Genomic DNA, 17065 nt, shown 5'->3' on the forward strand with positions numbered 1-17065 from the left:
TGGAGGTTTTGTTCTGTTCTATCATTTGGGCAATATTTCATTGTCTCCCCAATTTGGCAGCCTCCCTGTGTTTGTTTCTGTGTATTAGGTAGAGCTGCTTTGACTCTCTGTCTTTGTAGCATGGTCTATTATAGAAAAGGCATCTGTAAATTGTGTGGGGCACAGCCTTAGGTAATTTCCAGGGCAGGGCAACCTGCTTCACTTTTTTGTGTCTCTCCGTGGGTGTAGGGCTCAGAGAGGGAACAATGCCACTGCCTGGCTTCTGGAGGTTTGCCCGACACTTGCCCTGTGTGACTGACACCCTTCCAGCTGTTGCTCTTGTGCTGAATCCTAGAGGGGATGGGTCTGTGTATGTTTTAAGTATGGGTAGGCCCTTTAAGAGGACTCTCATGAAAATCTGGTAGTTTCTTCTGCTGCTCCAACCCCCACTGGTTTTTACAGCTGGAAGTTATGGGGATCTTTCTTCCTGGCACTGGAACCCTGGGCTGTGAGGTCTGGCCTAGGGATGGGATCACTCCCTCCCAAGGTATCCATTCCAATTTTTATCCACCACACATGAATGTGGAACGACTGGTTCCATCATTGTAGCTGCCTCTCCATGCCTCTCCACCTATCTCTGCATCTCCACCATTCCTACCTGTCTAGATGAATGTGGCTTCTTTAAATCCTTGGTTGTTAGGCTTCCTTATCATAGCTCAATTTTCTGATAATTCTGGGTGTTATTTGTTTTGAGGTCTAGTTGTAATTCTTTCTGTGGTTGGGCAAGGAAGCAAAGCCTGTTTAACTACACCTCCATCTTGATGGGATGATAATAGCTATTTTGACAGGTGTGAGGTAATATCTCATAGTAGTTTTAATTCACATTTCTCTCATGATTAGTGACATTGAGCATCTTTTCCTATGTCCATTGGCCATCTGTATATCCTCTTTGGAGAAGTGTCTGTGAAGGTCCTCTACCCATTTTTATTTTTATTTTTTTTGTTTTTTCAATTACAGTTGTCCCATTTTCCCCCCATTTCTCTCCCCTCCGCAGCCCACCCCTTCCCTCACGATCATATCCCTCCCCGTTGTCCATGTCCATGAGTCATTTATACACATTCTTTGACTAAACCCTTCCCTTACTTATAGCCCTTCTCTCCCTCCCCCCTCCCCACTATTGACTGCTATTCTGCTCTTTGTCCTATTTAGTTCGTTTGTTTGTGTTGTTCTTTAGTTTCCTGTATTAGGTGATATCACATGGTATTTTTCTTTCTTTGCCTGGCTTATTTCACTAAGCATAATTCTCTCTAGTTCCATCCATGTTGCAAATGGCAGGAGTTCCTTCTTTCTTTCTGCTACATAGTATTACATTGTGCAAATGTACCACAGTTTTTTGATCCACTCATCTACAGATGGGCATTTAGGTTGTTTCCAGCACTTAGCTATTGTAAACAGGGCTGCTATGAACATAGGGGTGCATAAGTTCTTTTGAATTAGTGTTTTAGGATTTTTCAGGTATAGTCCTAGCAGTGGAATTGCTGGTTCAAAAGGCAGTTCCATTTTTAGTTTTTTGAGATAATTCCATACTGTTTTCCATAGAGGCTGCACCAGTCTGCATTCACACCAACAGTTCACTAGGATTCCCATTTCTCCACATCCTTGCCAGCACTTGATGTTTGTTGATTTGTTGATGATGGCCATTGTGACTGGTGTAAAGTGGTATCTCATTGTGGTTTTTATTTGTATCTCCCTGATGGCTAATAATGTTGAGCATTTTTTCATGTGTCTATGGACCTTCTGTATGTCCTCTTTGGAGAAGTGTTTGTTCAGGTCCTTTGCCCATTTTTAAATTGGGTTGTTTGTTTTCTTGATGTTGAGTCATATAAGCTCTTTATATATTTTGGAGATCAGTCTCCTGTCTGTGATGTCATTGGCAAATATGTTTTCCCATATGGTTGGTTTCCTTTTCATCTTGCTGAGGTTTTCTTTTGATGAGCAGAACTCTTTAGTTTGATGTAGTCCCATTTGTTTATTCTTTTCTTTATTTCTCTTGCCTTAGGAAATGTATCCGTGAAGATATTGTTATGTGAGACATCTGAAATTTTCCTGCCTATGTTTTCCTCTAGGACTTTTATGGTGTCATGGCTTACATTTAAGTCTTCGATCCATCTTGAGTTTATTCTCGTGTGTGATTTAAGTAGGTGGTCTAGTTTCATTTTTTTTGCAAGTCCCTGTCCAGTTCTCCCAGCACCACTTGTTAAAGGGGCTCTTCTAACTCCATTTTATGTTCCTTCCTCCTTTATCAAATATTAGTTGACCATAGAAGTCTGGGTTTATTTCTGGACTCCCTTTTCTTTTCCACTGATCTATATGTCTGTTCTAATGGCAGTACCAGACTGTTTTGATCACAGTGGCTTTGTAGTATTGTTCGATATCTGGTGTTGTGATTCCTCCTGCTATGTTCTTCTGTCTCAAGATTGCTTTTGTTATTCAGGGTTTTTTTTTGTTCCATATGAATTTTTGGAGTATTTGTTCTAGGTCTGTAAAATACGTCATTGGTATTTTATTAGGGATTGCATTGAATCTGTAAATTGCTTTGGGGAGTATGGCCATTTTGATGATGTTGATTCTTCCCACCCAAGAACATGGGATTTGCTTCCATTTATTTGTATCTTCCTTAATTTCTTTCTTCAATGTTATGTAATTTTCAGAGTACAGGTCTTTTATCTCTTTGGTTAAGTTTACTCCTAGGTACTTTATTTTTCTTGTTGCTATAGTAAATGGTATTTTTTTTTTTTTGTCTCTTTCTCTGGTATTTTATTGTTGGTGTACAGAAATGCCTTAGATTTCTGTATATTTATTTTGTGCCCTGCTATTTTGCCAAATTCACTTATTATATCGAGTAGTCTTTTAGTGGAGTTTATAGGGTTTTCTAGGTATACTCTCATGTCATCTGCATTTAATGATAGTTTTACTTCTTCTTTCCCAATTTGGATGCTTTTTATTTCTTTTTCTTGTGTGATTGCTGTGGCTAGGACTTCCAGCACTATGTTGAATAGGAGTGGAGAGAGTGGACAGCCTTGTCTAGTTTCTGATTTCAGGAGGTATGCTTTCAGTTTTTGTCCATTGAGTATGATGTTGGCTTCAGGCTTCTCATATATAGCCTTAATTATGTTAAGGTATGCTCCCTCTATTCTCATTTTGCTGAGTGTTTTCATCATAAATGGGTGTTGTACTTTATCAAATGCTTTTTCTGCATGTATTGATATGATCATGTGATTTTTGTCTGTCATTTTGTTTGGCTGATGTATTATATTTATTAATTTGCAAATATTAAACCATCCTTGCATCCCTGGGATAAATCCCACTTGATTGTGGTGTATGATCTTTCTGATGTATTGCTGGATCCTGTTTGCCAATATTTTATTGAGGATTTTAGCATCTATGTTCATCAGTGATATTGGCCTGTAGTTTTCTTCCTTTGTTGTGTCTTGACCTGGTTTTGGGATTAGGGTAATACTGGCTTCATAGAAAGAGTTTGGGATTTTTCCCTCTTCTTGGATTTTTTGGAATAGTTTGAGGAGGGTAGGAGTTAGTTCTTTCCTAAATGTTTTATAAAATCTCCTGTGAAGCCATACGGTCCAGGGCTTTTGTGTGCAGGGAGATTTTTGATTACTATTTCAATTTCCTTCTTTGTTGTTGGTCTGTTGAGACTTTCTACTACTTCTTGATTCAGTTTTGGAAGGTTATATGTTTCTAGAAATTTGTCCATTTCTTCTAGGTTGTCAAATTTCTTGCCATATAGTTGTTTGTAGTAATTTCTTACAATCGTTTGCATTTCTGTGGTATCAGTCGTGATTTCTCCTCTTTCATTTCTGATTTTGTTTATTTGGGTTTTCTCTCTTTTTTTTCTTGATGAGCCTGGCTAGAGGCTTGTCGATTTTGTTTATTTTTTCAAAGAACCAGCTCCTAGTTTTTTTGATCTTTTGGATTGTTTGTTTAGTCTCTATGTCATTTAATTCTGCTCTGATCTTGATGATTTCCTTCCTTCTTCTTGCCCTAGGCTTTGTTTGTTGTTATTCTAGTTCTTGTAGCTTTAGGGTTATATTTTTTATTTGAGATTCTTCTGTCCTTCTTAGATATGCCTGTATTGCTATGAACTTCCCTCTTAGGACTTTTGCTGTGTCCCATAGGTTTTGGGCTGTTATGTGTTCATTATCATTAGTTTCTAGAAATTTCTTGATTTCTTCTTTGATGTCATTGTTAACCCATTCATTATTTAATAGCATGTTATTCTTTCTCCATGAGTTTGGGTGTCTTTGATTTTTTCTCTGAGGTTGATTTTTAGTTACAAGGCATTGTGGTCTGAAAAGATGCTTGATATAATTTCAATTTTCTTGAATTTGTTGAGGCTTGTTTTGTGTCCTATTATGTGGTTTATCTTTGAAAATGATCCATATGCATTTGAAAAGAATGTATATTTTGCTTCTTTGGGGTGGAAAGTTCTATATATATCAGTTAAGTCCATGCAATTTAGTGTGCTGTTCAATGCCTATATATCCTTGGTGTTTCTTTGCTTCAATGATCTGTCTATTGTTGATAATGGAGTGTTGAATTCCCCTACTATGAGTGTGTTGTTGTCAATATCCTTCTTGTGGTCTTCTAGTATTTGCTTTATGTATTTGGGTGCTCCTATGTTGGGTGCATATATGTGTATCAGTGTTATATCTTCTTGATGGATTGTTCCTTTAAGTATTATGAAATGTCCTTCTTTGTCTCTTTTTATTGCCCTTGCTTTGAAATTTGTTTTGTCTGATATGAGGACTGCTACCCCAGCTTTTTTTTCAGGTCCGTTTGCTTGGAGTATATATATTTTTTATATCCCTTTACTTTCAGTCTATGTAAATCTTTTGTTTTGAGGTGTGTTTCTTGTAGACAGCAAATATATGGGTCCTGTTTTCTTATCCATTCTGTTACCCTATGTCTTTTAATTGTAGCATTTAATCCATTTACACTTAAGGCTATTATTGATGTGTATCTATTTATTTCCCTTTGTACCTCTGTTCCTCTCCTCTTTTTTCTCCTTCTTTTTTTTTTTAATAACATTCCCTTTAGCGTCTCTTGCAATGCTGGTTTGGTGGAGATGTATTCTTTTAGTCTTCCTTTGTCTGAGAAACTCCTTATTTCACCTTCCATTTTGAATGAGAGCCTTGCTGGGTAGAGTATTCTTGGTTGTAGGTCTTTGTTTTTCATTGCTCGAAATATTTTTTACCATTCCCTTCTGGCTTATAGTGTTTCTGTTGAGAAATTGGTCGATACCCTTATTGGAGCTTCCTTGTATGTTATTTGCTGTTTTTCTCTTGCTGCTTTTAGGATTCTCTCTTTGTCTTGGAATGTTGCCATTTTAACTATGACGTGCCTTGGAGTGGGTTTTTTTGGGTTCCTCTTCATTGGAACTCTCTGTGCTTCCTGAACTTGTATAACTTTTTCTCTCATCAGGTTCTGAAAAGTTTCTGTCACTATTTCTTCTATCCATTTTTCTATTCTTTGTTCTTCTGATCCCTCTTTAATTTCAATGATTCTCATATTGTTTTTCCTTATGCTATCCTGTAATTCCCTTACTTCTTCTACATACTTTTTCAATCTTTTTTAATTTTGCTGTATTGTCTGGGAATTTTTCTCTACATTATCTTCTAACTCACTAATCTGATTCTCTGCTTCATTTAGTCTGCTTTTGACTGATTCTACTGTGTTTTTCAGTTCAGAGATTGAATTCTTCATTTCTTCCTGGTTCTTGTTAATAGTTTCTATGTCTTTTTTTATGCTGGTGTAATTCTCTGCAAGTTTCCTGTAATTTTCTTGGAGCTGTTGGTAACTTCCTTGGAGGTTGTCATAGTTGTTTTTAAGGTTGTCGAGTATATTGAGCTTCTTCACCACCATTGCTTTGAATTCCATGTCTGACATTTGGGCTATATCTATTCCATCTACCTCTTGTTCTGGGGATTCCTCTTTTATTTTCATTGAGAGGTTATTTCTGCATCTTGCCATGTTGGATTTTTCTTGTTTGTTTTTGTTTTTTTGGGTTTGTCTGCTTTGACTTCCCACCTTTGTGGTATGAGATTCTTTATAGGAGATCTTGGGGTTTCAGTGGTGTAGTCTCTTTGATCTCCTGAGCCTGATGTTCTTGGGTTACCCTTTATGTTGTTTGTTTATGCTGTCTGGTTATATTTCAGATGCTCTTTGGTAAGATCTTCCTTCTGGCTAGTTGATTGAGAGTCACTCTGTCCACTTTGTCTTGAGTTCTTCCGTGGAGATGCTGTTAAAAATATAAACACACAGCCCAGGCAGGAGACCCACACCCTCAAAAATATCCCCCACCCTCTATCCCGCTATCGTCAGCCAATGAGCCAGTATTAATATAAATGTAGAGAGATTTGAGGTTTTATACTATAGGAAGAATAGATAAGAGTTATTTTTAGGGAGGAAAAATATGATTTTTGAGAGAGGGGATGATAGATTAATAATAGTTGAGACTATGCAAGACAGTAGGTAATATTTACATCATATGTTAATAACAATAGAAGAAAAGGAGGGAAGAATGCAGAATATAGTAAGAGTGGGATTGTATAGTATTGGATTTATATAGTAGTTATATTCTATTTATTTAGAGTGAAAGGGAGGCTAAGCTAGGCACACAAACAAATAACAATTAAAGAGAAAGGATGAGAAGGAGAGATTGCATGAAACAGATTAGAGATATAGTTGGTGGGGGTTTTTTTTTGTTTTTTTGTTTTGTCTTTTTCTTTCTCTTCTCTTTTCCCTTTAAAGAAGGAAAAAAAAAAAAGAAATGTTTTTACTCAGTTCAGCCTTTGTGTGTCATCTTCTTTTTCTGTCAGAGTTTCCTATTCCTTGCAGCAGCGGTGTACGTCCGGGGTGGCCTGTGCGGCGTGTTCCTTTGGCGCCTGTTGGGGCCTGCCGCGGTGCCTTTGTGCATGCGCCCCTGTGCGGGCAAAGCGGTCGAGAGCCCACCTCAGGCCTGCTGAGCTGCGTTTCAGGAGTTGGTCTCTCGCCTCTTAGGGCAGGGCCCCAGACACTTGGGCATAGTGGAAGTGAGAGACTGGCTCCTAGTGAAGCCGGTCGAGGTGCTTTTGCGCTTGTGTGCCCGTGTGCATGGAAGGCGACCCAAGAGCTAGCTTCAGTCCTGCAGAGCTGGGCTCCGGGAGTTGGTCTTTTGCCTCTTAGGGCGGGGCCCCGGACACTTGTGTGCAGTGGAAGTGAGCATCTGTGAGTTGCTGCTGACTGCTGTTCCCACACCAGCCTGGGTGGGCTCGAGCAGAGCCTGAGCAAGTGGTCTGTGCTCCGGCCTGGTGCCCACTTGAGCTGGCCAGGTGTGTCTGCACACGGTCTTCTGCGTGTCCAGTGGGCCCTCCCTGCGCCCATTGGGGCACTGACCTTATGTCTGCTGGGGCATGTCTGAAGGGCAGCTGGACTCGAAGCCCCGCGCACCTGGGCCAGTGAATGAGGGCACTTCCCTGTGCACGCCCGTGCAACCCAAGGGGCAGGTTGGGGAGTGGGTGAGTGCACTTCTGTGCCTGCACTTCTCAAGAATGTCCTATCACCCCCAAACTTTTGTCCCCTCTCCGCAGTTCACAAGAGAAAAATATAAAGGAAAATCACGTTCTCACACGCACAGCAGTACGCTGTCTCCTGTCCTTCAGCGCCAATGCCACCTGACCCAGTTCTGTCTCTGCCAGTGGGCAGAGATCTGCTCTCCTCTGGATTCCTCTCTGGGCAAGCCTGTGGTCACCAAAAATGCCTTTGTGTACTTCCAGCCGCAGCTTGGGTAGCCACCCCAGTCAGAAATCCTGTCTTGTCCCTTTTCCCTCTGCTATCCTCACCAAACAGGTTGTTTGCAGATCATTTTCTCTAATCCAGCAGTGCCAGGTCTCAACTCCTGCCAGTGTCCAGCTGCTCACTGAGATATTCTGTCTGCAATTAGTCCAAACTACAGATGAGTCTTGGGAGCCAGAAAGTGCAGCCTCCCCTCACTCCACCATCTTCAACCAGTACCAGCCTAGCATCTTGACATTCTCTCTCTGTGTTCATCAGTCATTGTTGCTCCACAATACTGTCATGGCAAATTTAGATCCTCCGCAGGTATCTGCCAATGTCCAGACCGAGAAAGGCCAGCAGAGAGGGTGGCAGCTGCTCAACCTGTTCATTATTTAATAGCATGTTATTCATTCCCCATAAGTTTGAGTGTTTTTGATTTTTTTCCTTGAGTTTGGTTTTCAGTTTCAAGCCATAGTGATCTGAGAAGATGCTTGATATAATTTCAATTTTCTTGAATTTGTTGACTTGTTTTTTGTACTACCATGTGGTCTATCTTTGAAAACATTCCATATGCACCTGAAAAGAAGGTATATTTTGCCTTTTGGGGCTGAAATGTTTTATATATATCAATTAATTTTGTTTGATCTAGTATGTTGTTCAATGCCTCACTATCTATGATGTTTGTTTGCTTGGAATATCTGTCCATTGTTGACAATGGGGTGTTAAAGTTCCCTACTATGAGTGTGTTGCTGTTGATGTCCTTCTTCCAAGAATTTTCCTTAGATATTTGGGTGCTCCTATGTTGGGTGCATATATGTTTAAAGGGTTATATCTTCTCAATGGATTGTTTTCTTAAGTATTATAAAATGTCCTTCTTTGTCTCTTTTTATGGCCTTTTTTGTGAAATCTATTTTGTCTGATAGAAGCATTGCTACCCAGCTTTTTTTCATGTCCATTTGCTTGAAATACTTTTTTCCATCCATTCACTTTCGGTCTGTGGAGATCTTTTGTTTTGAGATGATCTCTTGTAGACAGCATATATATGGGTCATGTTTACTTATTCATTCAGCTACTCAATGCCTTTTTATTGGAAGATTTAATCCATTTACATTTAAAGTTATTATTGATAGGTACTTATTCATTGTGACTTTTTCTCTTTGTACCCATATTCTTCTCCCTCTCCCCTTTTCTTCTTCTTAAAGCATTCCCCTTTTCATCTCTTGCAGTACAGGTTCAGTGGAGATGTATTCCTTTCATCTTCCTTTGTCTGAGAAACTTTTTATTTCACTTTTCATTTTGAAATAGAGCTTTTATGGATAGAGTAGTCTTCATTGTAGGCCTTTGTTTTCATTGCTTGGAATATTTTCTGCCATTCCCTTCTGGCTTCTAGTGTTTCTGTTGAGAAATCACCTGATAGCCTTATCAAAGCTTCCTTGTATGTTATGTGCTGCCCTTCTCTTGCTGCCTCCAGGATTCTCTCTTTGTCTTTAAATGTTGCCATTTTAATTGTGATGTGTCTTGGAGTGGGTCTCATTGGGTTCATCTTCATTGGCACCCTCTGTGCTTCCTGTACTTGTGGAACTTATTCACTCCTCATGTTCAGGAATATTTCTGTCATTTACTTTTTCAGTCAGGCTTTCTATCCCTTGCTCCTCTTCTTCTTCTGGTATTCCTATAATATAGATATTATTATGTTTCATGTTGTCCTGCTCTTCTCTTAAGCCTTTTTCATTCTTTTTTAGTCTTTTTTCATTTTATTGCACTGTCTGGGAATTTTTTTCTATATTGTCCTTCATCTCACTGATCTGATCCTTTCTTTCATATAGCGTGCTTTTTATTCCTTCTCCTTTGTTCTTCAGTTCAGAAATTGTATTCTTCTTTTCCTCCTCATTCTTATTGATAGTTTCCATGTCATTTTTAATGTTGGTGTAGTTCTCAGTAAGTTCCTTGTAGCTTCCCTGGAGTTTATTGTAGTTTCCCTGTAGTTCTTTAGTTCCCCTGGAGTTTGTTGTAGTTTTCTCTGAGTTTTGAGTTCATTGAGCTTCATCATTACCATTGTTTTGAATTCCATGTCTGATAGTTTGCTTGCCTCTATTTTATCTATCCCTCCTTCTGGGAATTCCTCCTTTCCTTTCAATGAGGTGTTGTTTTTTCATCTCCCCATTTTATGTGGCTCTTCTTGCTTGTTTTTGCTTCTTAGATTGATCTGCTTTAACTTCCTGTTTTTGTGTTGTGACTTTCTGTGGTAGGAGTCCTCTGGGATTCAGTGGTTCAGACTCTTTGATCTCCTGAACTTGATGCTCTTGGGATGTCCTTTATGCCTTTTATTTGGGCTGTCTGATAGAATTTTCATTCTCCTTGTTGTTGTGTTGCTCTTTGGTGGGTCCTCCCTTCCAGCTAGCTGACTGAGAGTCACTCCACCCACTTCATTTTGTAAACAGTTGTTGAGCTGCTGCTAAAACAAGGCCTCTTGCCCAGGCAAAAATTCCACACTCAAAAAGATATCCCCTATCCTCAATCATCATATCAACTGCTAATAAGCCACAATTAATAAGGATATAATGAGACTGAGACTATTATAAGGAAGGAAAAACAGATAAGAGTTGACTAACTGAAAGAAAATTGCTTTTTGAGAGGGGAGGGGGAAAATAATAGTAGTGAGTAGGGACAAGGCAATGAGAGAAAGAAAGTAAAATTTATATTATATATTAAAAAGGGAGGAAAGAAGGCAGAATGAATTAAGAGAGAGGAAACTTGTAGTATTAGGTTTAAACTGAAATTGTAAAAAAAAAAATATATATATATATATGTGTGTGTGTGTGTGTGTGTGTGTGTGTGTGTGTGTCTATCTATCTATGGTGTGTGTGTGTGTATGTGAGAGAGAGAGAACCAACACATACACACACAAACACTTATAATAAGTAAGATGAATAAGAAGAGAAAAAAATTAAAAAATAGACCCCAAATTAGAGAAAAAATATTCACCACAGCACTAACAGTAACCTATGAGCTAAGATTAATGTAGGTGGGATGGGAGTAAAAGGTAAAAAAGAAAGAAAGAAAGAAAGAAAGAAAGAAAGAAAGAAAGAAAGAAAGAAAGAAAGAAAGAAAAAGAAAGAAAGAAAGAAAGAAAGAAAAAAAGAGAAGCTTAAGAGATGTCTGGAGGAAAGGGAAGTGATTTTGAGATGATAGAGGGATTAGGTAATGAAAACCAGGCTAAGACAGGGAAAAATTCATATTTAAAGTGAAGTAAGGAAATAGCTAGAGGAATGTACAGATGGATTAGGAGAAGAGAATGATAAGATTTGAGATTTTAAATGCCAGAGTAGCAAAGATCTATGAATAAAGTTGCAGGAATGTGACAGATTGATCAAGGTGGAGAGAGAATGAGTGTATTTTATCATGGGAAAAAGAGGCTGGAGAGGTGATAAAAAATGAGTGCAGATTGGAAATGAGTGGTAGTAAGGGAAAATATAAAATTTAAGACAAAAATAAGAGGAGGAAATCAAATGGTAAAATTGAGAAAAGGGAGGAGAAAAATATGAGATTTAAAATAAACTATAATATAAAGACTATTTGTACTGCATAGGCTGGGAGGACAAACAATGACTATTAAAAGGATGTGTAGGCAGCAACTCGTATAGAAAGTCATAGTGGAATTTATATCTGTAGTTTCTGTATTTTTTCCATTTTCTTCTCTTTCTGGAACTGCCCTATTGAGTTCAGCTTGTGTCCAAGCCTGGATCTAGTCAGCTTAATCTCAACTATCAGTGCTCTTCTGCCAGGTTCTTTCTGTTTTGCTGTTTACTCTAGTCATTCTGAAATCTGCAGTCAGGCTTAAGCACCATGGGGTGGGGCCGAGTACTTTCTTCAGACGAGGCTACTGCTTCCCCTCAGGCTGTTGCCACCAGATCTCCCCAAATGGTTTCTCCCCCAGCACTCAAGGTCTCCAGTCCACCTCATGCCTCCGTTGGAGCCTGGGGCAAGTGTGTGCCTGAGCTTCCCTTAAGAATCTCTCACCTCCAGCTGTTCCTCCCAGGCCGACAAATACAAATGAACAAGCAAACAAACAACAACGAACAAAATTGCTTTATGCCTATTAGAGCCAGACCCCTCCTGGCTTACTCTCACCTCTGCCAGCGGGCCCAGCCTGAGTTTCAGCCCCCAAACCTTTCAGGGAAAATCTTCCCGGTTCTGTAAAATCTCTGCACAGTGAGTCACCATCCACAGGTGCCAAGCTGGCAACACTGGGTTCCCGCCGACATCTCTTCTGTAATCTGCACCAGACAGGTTGCTAGGAAATACCCTCTTGCGTCTGCCGGTGGCCACAAACTCAATTCCAGGCAGTTTCCAGTGGTTGTATATATGATTTCTCAACAATTAAGCCAAGGATCCAGACCCAGGAGAAGGCCAGCACACCTTTTCATTGAATCCCTCCCGGGTATCACTGGACAGGGCTCCTCCTGTGGGAGTGCAGTCTCCAGACCTCTGCACTTCCCTGGTCTTCACTCTTCACTCAGATTCTTGCTACTGAGTTGACCCACCAGCGTGCCTTCTGGGTGCAGCCCAAGGTGCTGGATTGGGGTGGGGTTCCCAGCAACTTACCTTAGAAAGTGTGGGCCAGGGTTCCTTCTATCTCCTGCGTTGTTCCCATGCTCCTGTTCCTGTTTGCCCTCTCTAAAAATCACTCTCACCCACTCTCTGCTCTGTCCTCCAAGTCTCCTCTGTAATAGGAACACACCCAGCAGGCTGCTGACTATCCTGTTGCCATTTTCCTCTCTCTCCTCTCTGTTCTATTTCATTGATCTGTGTGTCTGTTTATGACAGTATTATGCTATTTTGATTATTATGGCCTTGTAGTATAGTTTTATAAGAGGTAGTATGATACCTCCAACTTTGTTCTTTCTCAAGATTTCTGAGGCTGTTTGTTGTCTTCTGGGGGTTCATTTAAATTTGGGATTATGTAATCTGGTTCTTTGAAAAATGCCATTGGTATTTTGATAGGTATTGTATTGAATCTATAGATTGCTTTGGGTAATATGGACATTTTAGTGATGTTAATTCTTCATATCCATGAACACAGTATGTGCTTCCACTTATTTGTATCTTCTTCAATTTCTTTATTCAGTATCTTATAATTTTCTGAGTATAGGTCTTTTACCTCCTTGGTTAAATTTATTCCCAGTTTTTTTTTAAAAAAATTTTTATGTAGTTGTAAACAGGATAGTTTTGTTAGTTTTTGTTTCAGATAATTCATTATTGGTAAATAGAAATGCAACTGATTTCTGTAACCTGCTACTTTACTGAATTCATTGATCAGTTCTAATAGTTTTTTGGTAGAATCTATAGGGTTCTCTATGTATAATATCATGTTGCCTGCAAGGAAGGATAGTTTTATGTCTTTCTTTTAAATTTGGATGCCTTTTATTTCTTCCTTTTGTCTGATTGCTAGACTTCTAGTACTATGTTGAATAAAAGTGGTGTAGTTGGAATCCCTTTTTTCTTTTTTGTTTTCTGATATTAAGGGAAATGCTTTTAGTTTTTTCCCATTGAATATGATGTTGGTTGTGGGTTTGTCATACATGGTGTTTATTATGTTGTGGTATGTTTTCTCTATTTACACTTTGCTGAGAGAATTTATCATAAATAAGTGCTGGATTTTGTCAAGTAATTTTTTTGTATTTATTGATATTATCCTATGATTTTATCCCTCACTTGTTTATGTGGTGTATAATATTAATTGATTTTGAGTATTGTACCAACATTGCATCCTAGGAATAACTTAGTCATGGAGTATGATCTTTTTAAGGTATTGCTGAATTCAGGTTGCTAATATTTTGTTGAGGATTTTAGCATCTATGTTCATCAGAAATATTGGTCTATAATTTTCTTTATTTGTAGTGTCTCTATCTGGTTTCTGAATTAGGATAATTATGGTCTTGTAAAATGAACTTGGGAGTCTTCCTTCCTCTTAAATTTTTTGGATTTGTTTTTTGAGAATATAGGTGTTAGGTCGTGCCTAAATGTTTAGTAAAACTTATTTGTGAAGCTATCCAATCCAAGACTTTTGATTGTTGAAAGTATTTTATTTTTGCTGTATTTCATTGGCTTAATTGGTCTGTTCATATTTTATCTTTCTTCTTGACTGAGTCTTGGAAGATTGCATGTTTCTAGGAATGTATCCATTTCTTTCAGATTTCCCAAAGTATTGGCATATACAAGGTTTGTCCAGACAAAGTCCAACCATTGTTAATATAACAAGAATTGTTTGCAAGACTTTGATTTAACCTGGCACCCAAGGAGAGCAGACTGGAATGCACATACACGAACAATGATGACTTCACTGTACTAGTCAGTGGGGGTGGTAGATATCATTGAGTTAGCATGTGTACTGAGTGGCTGTTGCATTCAAAATGACTGAGCAAGTAGAGTAATGAACCTGCATCAAATTTTGCATTAAGCTTGAACATTTTTCTGCAGAAACTATTGGGATGATTCAGAATGCCATAGCCATGGGCAACTGCTGATTGGCAGCTTCATCACGACAATGCACCTACTCATGCATCACATCTCATGCAGAGTTTTTTGGTGAAACATCAAGTCACACAGGTGACTCAGCCCTGCTACAGCCCAAAATTGGCACTCTGTGACTTCTGGCTTTTCCCAAAACTAAAATCACCTTTGAAAGGGAAGAGATTTCAAACCATTGATGAGATTCAGGAAGATATGAAGGGTCAGCTGATAACGATTGGGAGAACCCACAGGTTCCAATGTGCCTTCTTTGAAGGGGACTGAGGCATCATTGTCCTATGTACAATGTTTCTTGGATCTTATATCTTCTTCAATAAATGTCTCCATTTTCCATATTACATGGTTGGATACTTTCTGGACAGACCTTGTAGCTGTTCATAATATCAAATAAACAGACTAACCTCATACCTTGAAGAGCTAGAAAAAGAAAAACAATAAAAGCCCAAAGTGAATGGAAGGAAGGGAATAATACAGGCCAGGCATAAATAAATGAAATGTCTAAAAAAATACAGAAGACCAATGAAACCAAGAGCTGGTTCTTTGAAAAGACAAACAAAATCAATAAATCTTTAACCACAGTCATCAAGAAAAAAGAAAGAGGACCTAAATAAATTAAATCAGAAATGAGATATAAATGACAACCGACACAACAGAAATATAAAGGATTATAAGAAAATACTATGAACAACTATATACCAACAAATTGGACAAATCTGGAAGAAATGGGCACATTTTTGGAAACTTATACAGAAGAAACAGAAAATCCAAACAGACTCATTACTGCTAAAGAAATAGGCCATATCCTCTCCCAGAATGAGAAAGCTGTGGTTATTGCCTACTCCTTAATATATATAATTTTTGCCTCCATCTCTCTGAAGTCTATCCCACAACTCTGATTTTATTTATCATTAGAGGAGGGCCCTATACTGAGTTTCTTTTAAAGAACAAAATGACAATTCAATTTCTGCACAATTCTCCTCCTGAGCTCTGGTGGACAATCATTGATCCAATAATCAGAAGTAATGTGCTTCCTTTTTCTGTAACCAGGAAAGAGAGATCAGTTTTTCTACTTCACTTCATAATTTGTCCATTTTTTAAATAAATGAAGTGATTTATTAATTTTTAAAAATGTTTGTTTTCTTTTATTTTTATCTTTTAATTTAAATTAATTAAGTTACATTTTCCTATCACCATTTATCCCCCCATATCTTCTTCCACCTCCCTTCCCTTGTTCCCCCCCACAATCATCACACCGTTGCCTATGAGTTCTTTATTTTTTATTTTTGCTCAATCCCTGCCCCCTCTCCACCGTAGAGCTGTCAGCCTGCTCTCTATCTAGAATTCTGTCTTTATTTTTCTTGTTAGTTCAGTTTGTTCATTATCTTCCACTTACAAGTAAAATTATATGGTACTTGTCTTTCTCTGACTGGCTTATTTCAATTAGCATAATGTTCTCTAGGTCCATCATTTGTTCATTTTGAACATAATCATGGACTTTGGCCTCTCATAGATTTTCCTAGTTACTATAATCTTTGTCTTGTTTTGTTCTTTAATTTCGCAAAATGTCATTGATGGGACAGTGGGAGCCCTTTCAGCAGCTCCTCGGTCATCATATCTTGTCATTTTGAGAGTGCTCATCTATGCACATTCATTTATTCCTGGCTCATTCTGTGTTCTCTTAGCCAAACAGGGGATTGACGTCCCAATAAGCATCTCAGGTTTCTCACAGAGACTATAACTTGGACAACAAAATTTGAGTGTTAGGGCACACATTATATCGTTTCAGGTAAACACTAGTGTTAGGTCAGGATTACCAGCATTTTAAGGATAGAGCAGGAAAATGAACTTTCTCCCTCCAAAGTGCATGACTTCATAGTTCACAGTTACCTGTCATTTTACTGAGTATCTATTTGATTTTCTCTATTTAAAGAGTTTTTATATAGTTTCTCCCCTCCTTTTAAAAAATTTGACATACAAGTTTACTCTTTGTTTATTAACTTTCAGCATTATTCTATTGATTGTTATCCTAAACTATACATTTAAAAGACAATATCAGCTCCTCCCCCCCAAATTGGAAATTTATTTTTTCTCTTCGAACCTTAATTCAGGAATGCTGGAGTTGACTCTAAATTGGGCCTGCCCAGACAATTATCATCCCTGTGTCAAGAGAGCATTAAGTACCTAAAAGGACAAAACAATTCAAATTTCCTTCCAGAGCCTACTAACTAAATTGCACTGACTGACCATTCTCTAGGAAATATGCATAAGATGCCTGGGTCTTTGATGTAGTCCCATTCAATTTTTATAAAGAGTAAATAACTAAATATTATCCACACATTCTTCACTTTTAGGTGTGAAGCTTCAGCACACAATGAGAGGTTCTTAAATGCAGCCCTTCCTTCTAAAACATTTCTTAAATATATGCCATTTAGTAAGTGTATACCATGGATTGGGCTCAATGAATGATGCAATGTGAATGCTCAATAAATATTTTGCTTTAGAAGGAATTAGAAGTTTGAGTGTCCAATAAAAGTCTCAGCAATGTGGAGGAGGTAGATTTTACTGTATACAGTAACCTAAACTTCAACATAGTCTCTTCTGTATGCTACACCTATTCTCTACCTTGATTTCCTCATATACTCACACCAGATTTTAAGTAGGTTTATTTTACTATCATTCCTCATTTAATAGTGGTACCCATGCTTGCACAATGAGAGATTAA

At 38.3% G+C, this 17065-nt stretch overlaps 1 protein-coding gene across 1 annotated transcript in view; it reads left to right on the forward strand.

The window, feature by feature from the left end:
• Positions 1–17065, forward strand: part of WDFY4 (WDFY family member 4) — a 350593-nt gene that overhangs the window by 66426 nt on the left and 267102 nt on the right. The gene's annotated exons all lie outside the window — the stretch shown is intronic.

Source organism: Furipterus horrens, unplaced genomic scaffold (assembly GCF_987537825.1).
Source record: "Furipterus horrens unplaced genomic scaffold, mFurHor1.1.pri manual_scaffold_5, whole genome shotgun sequence".
NCBI lineage: Eukaryota > Metazoa > Chordata > Mammalia > Chiroptera > Furipteridae > Furipterus > Furipterus horrens.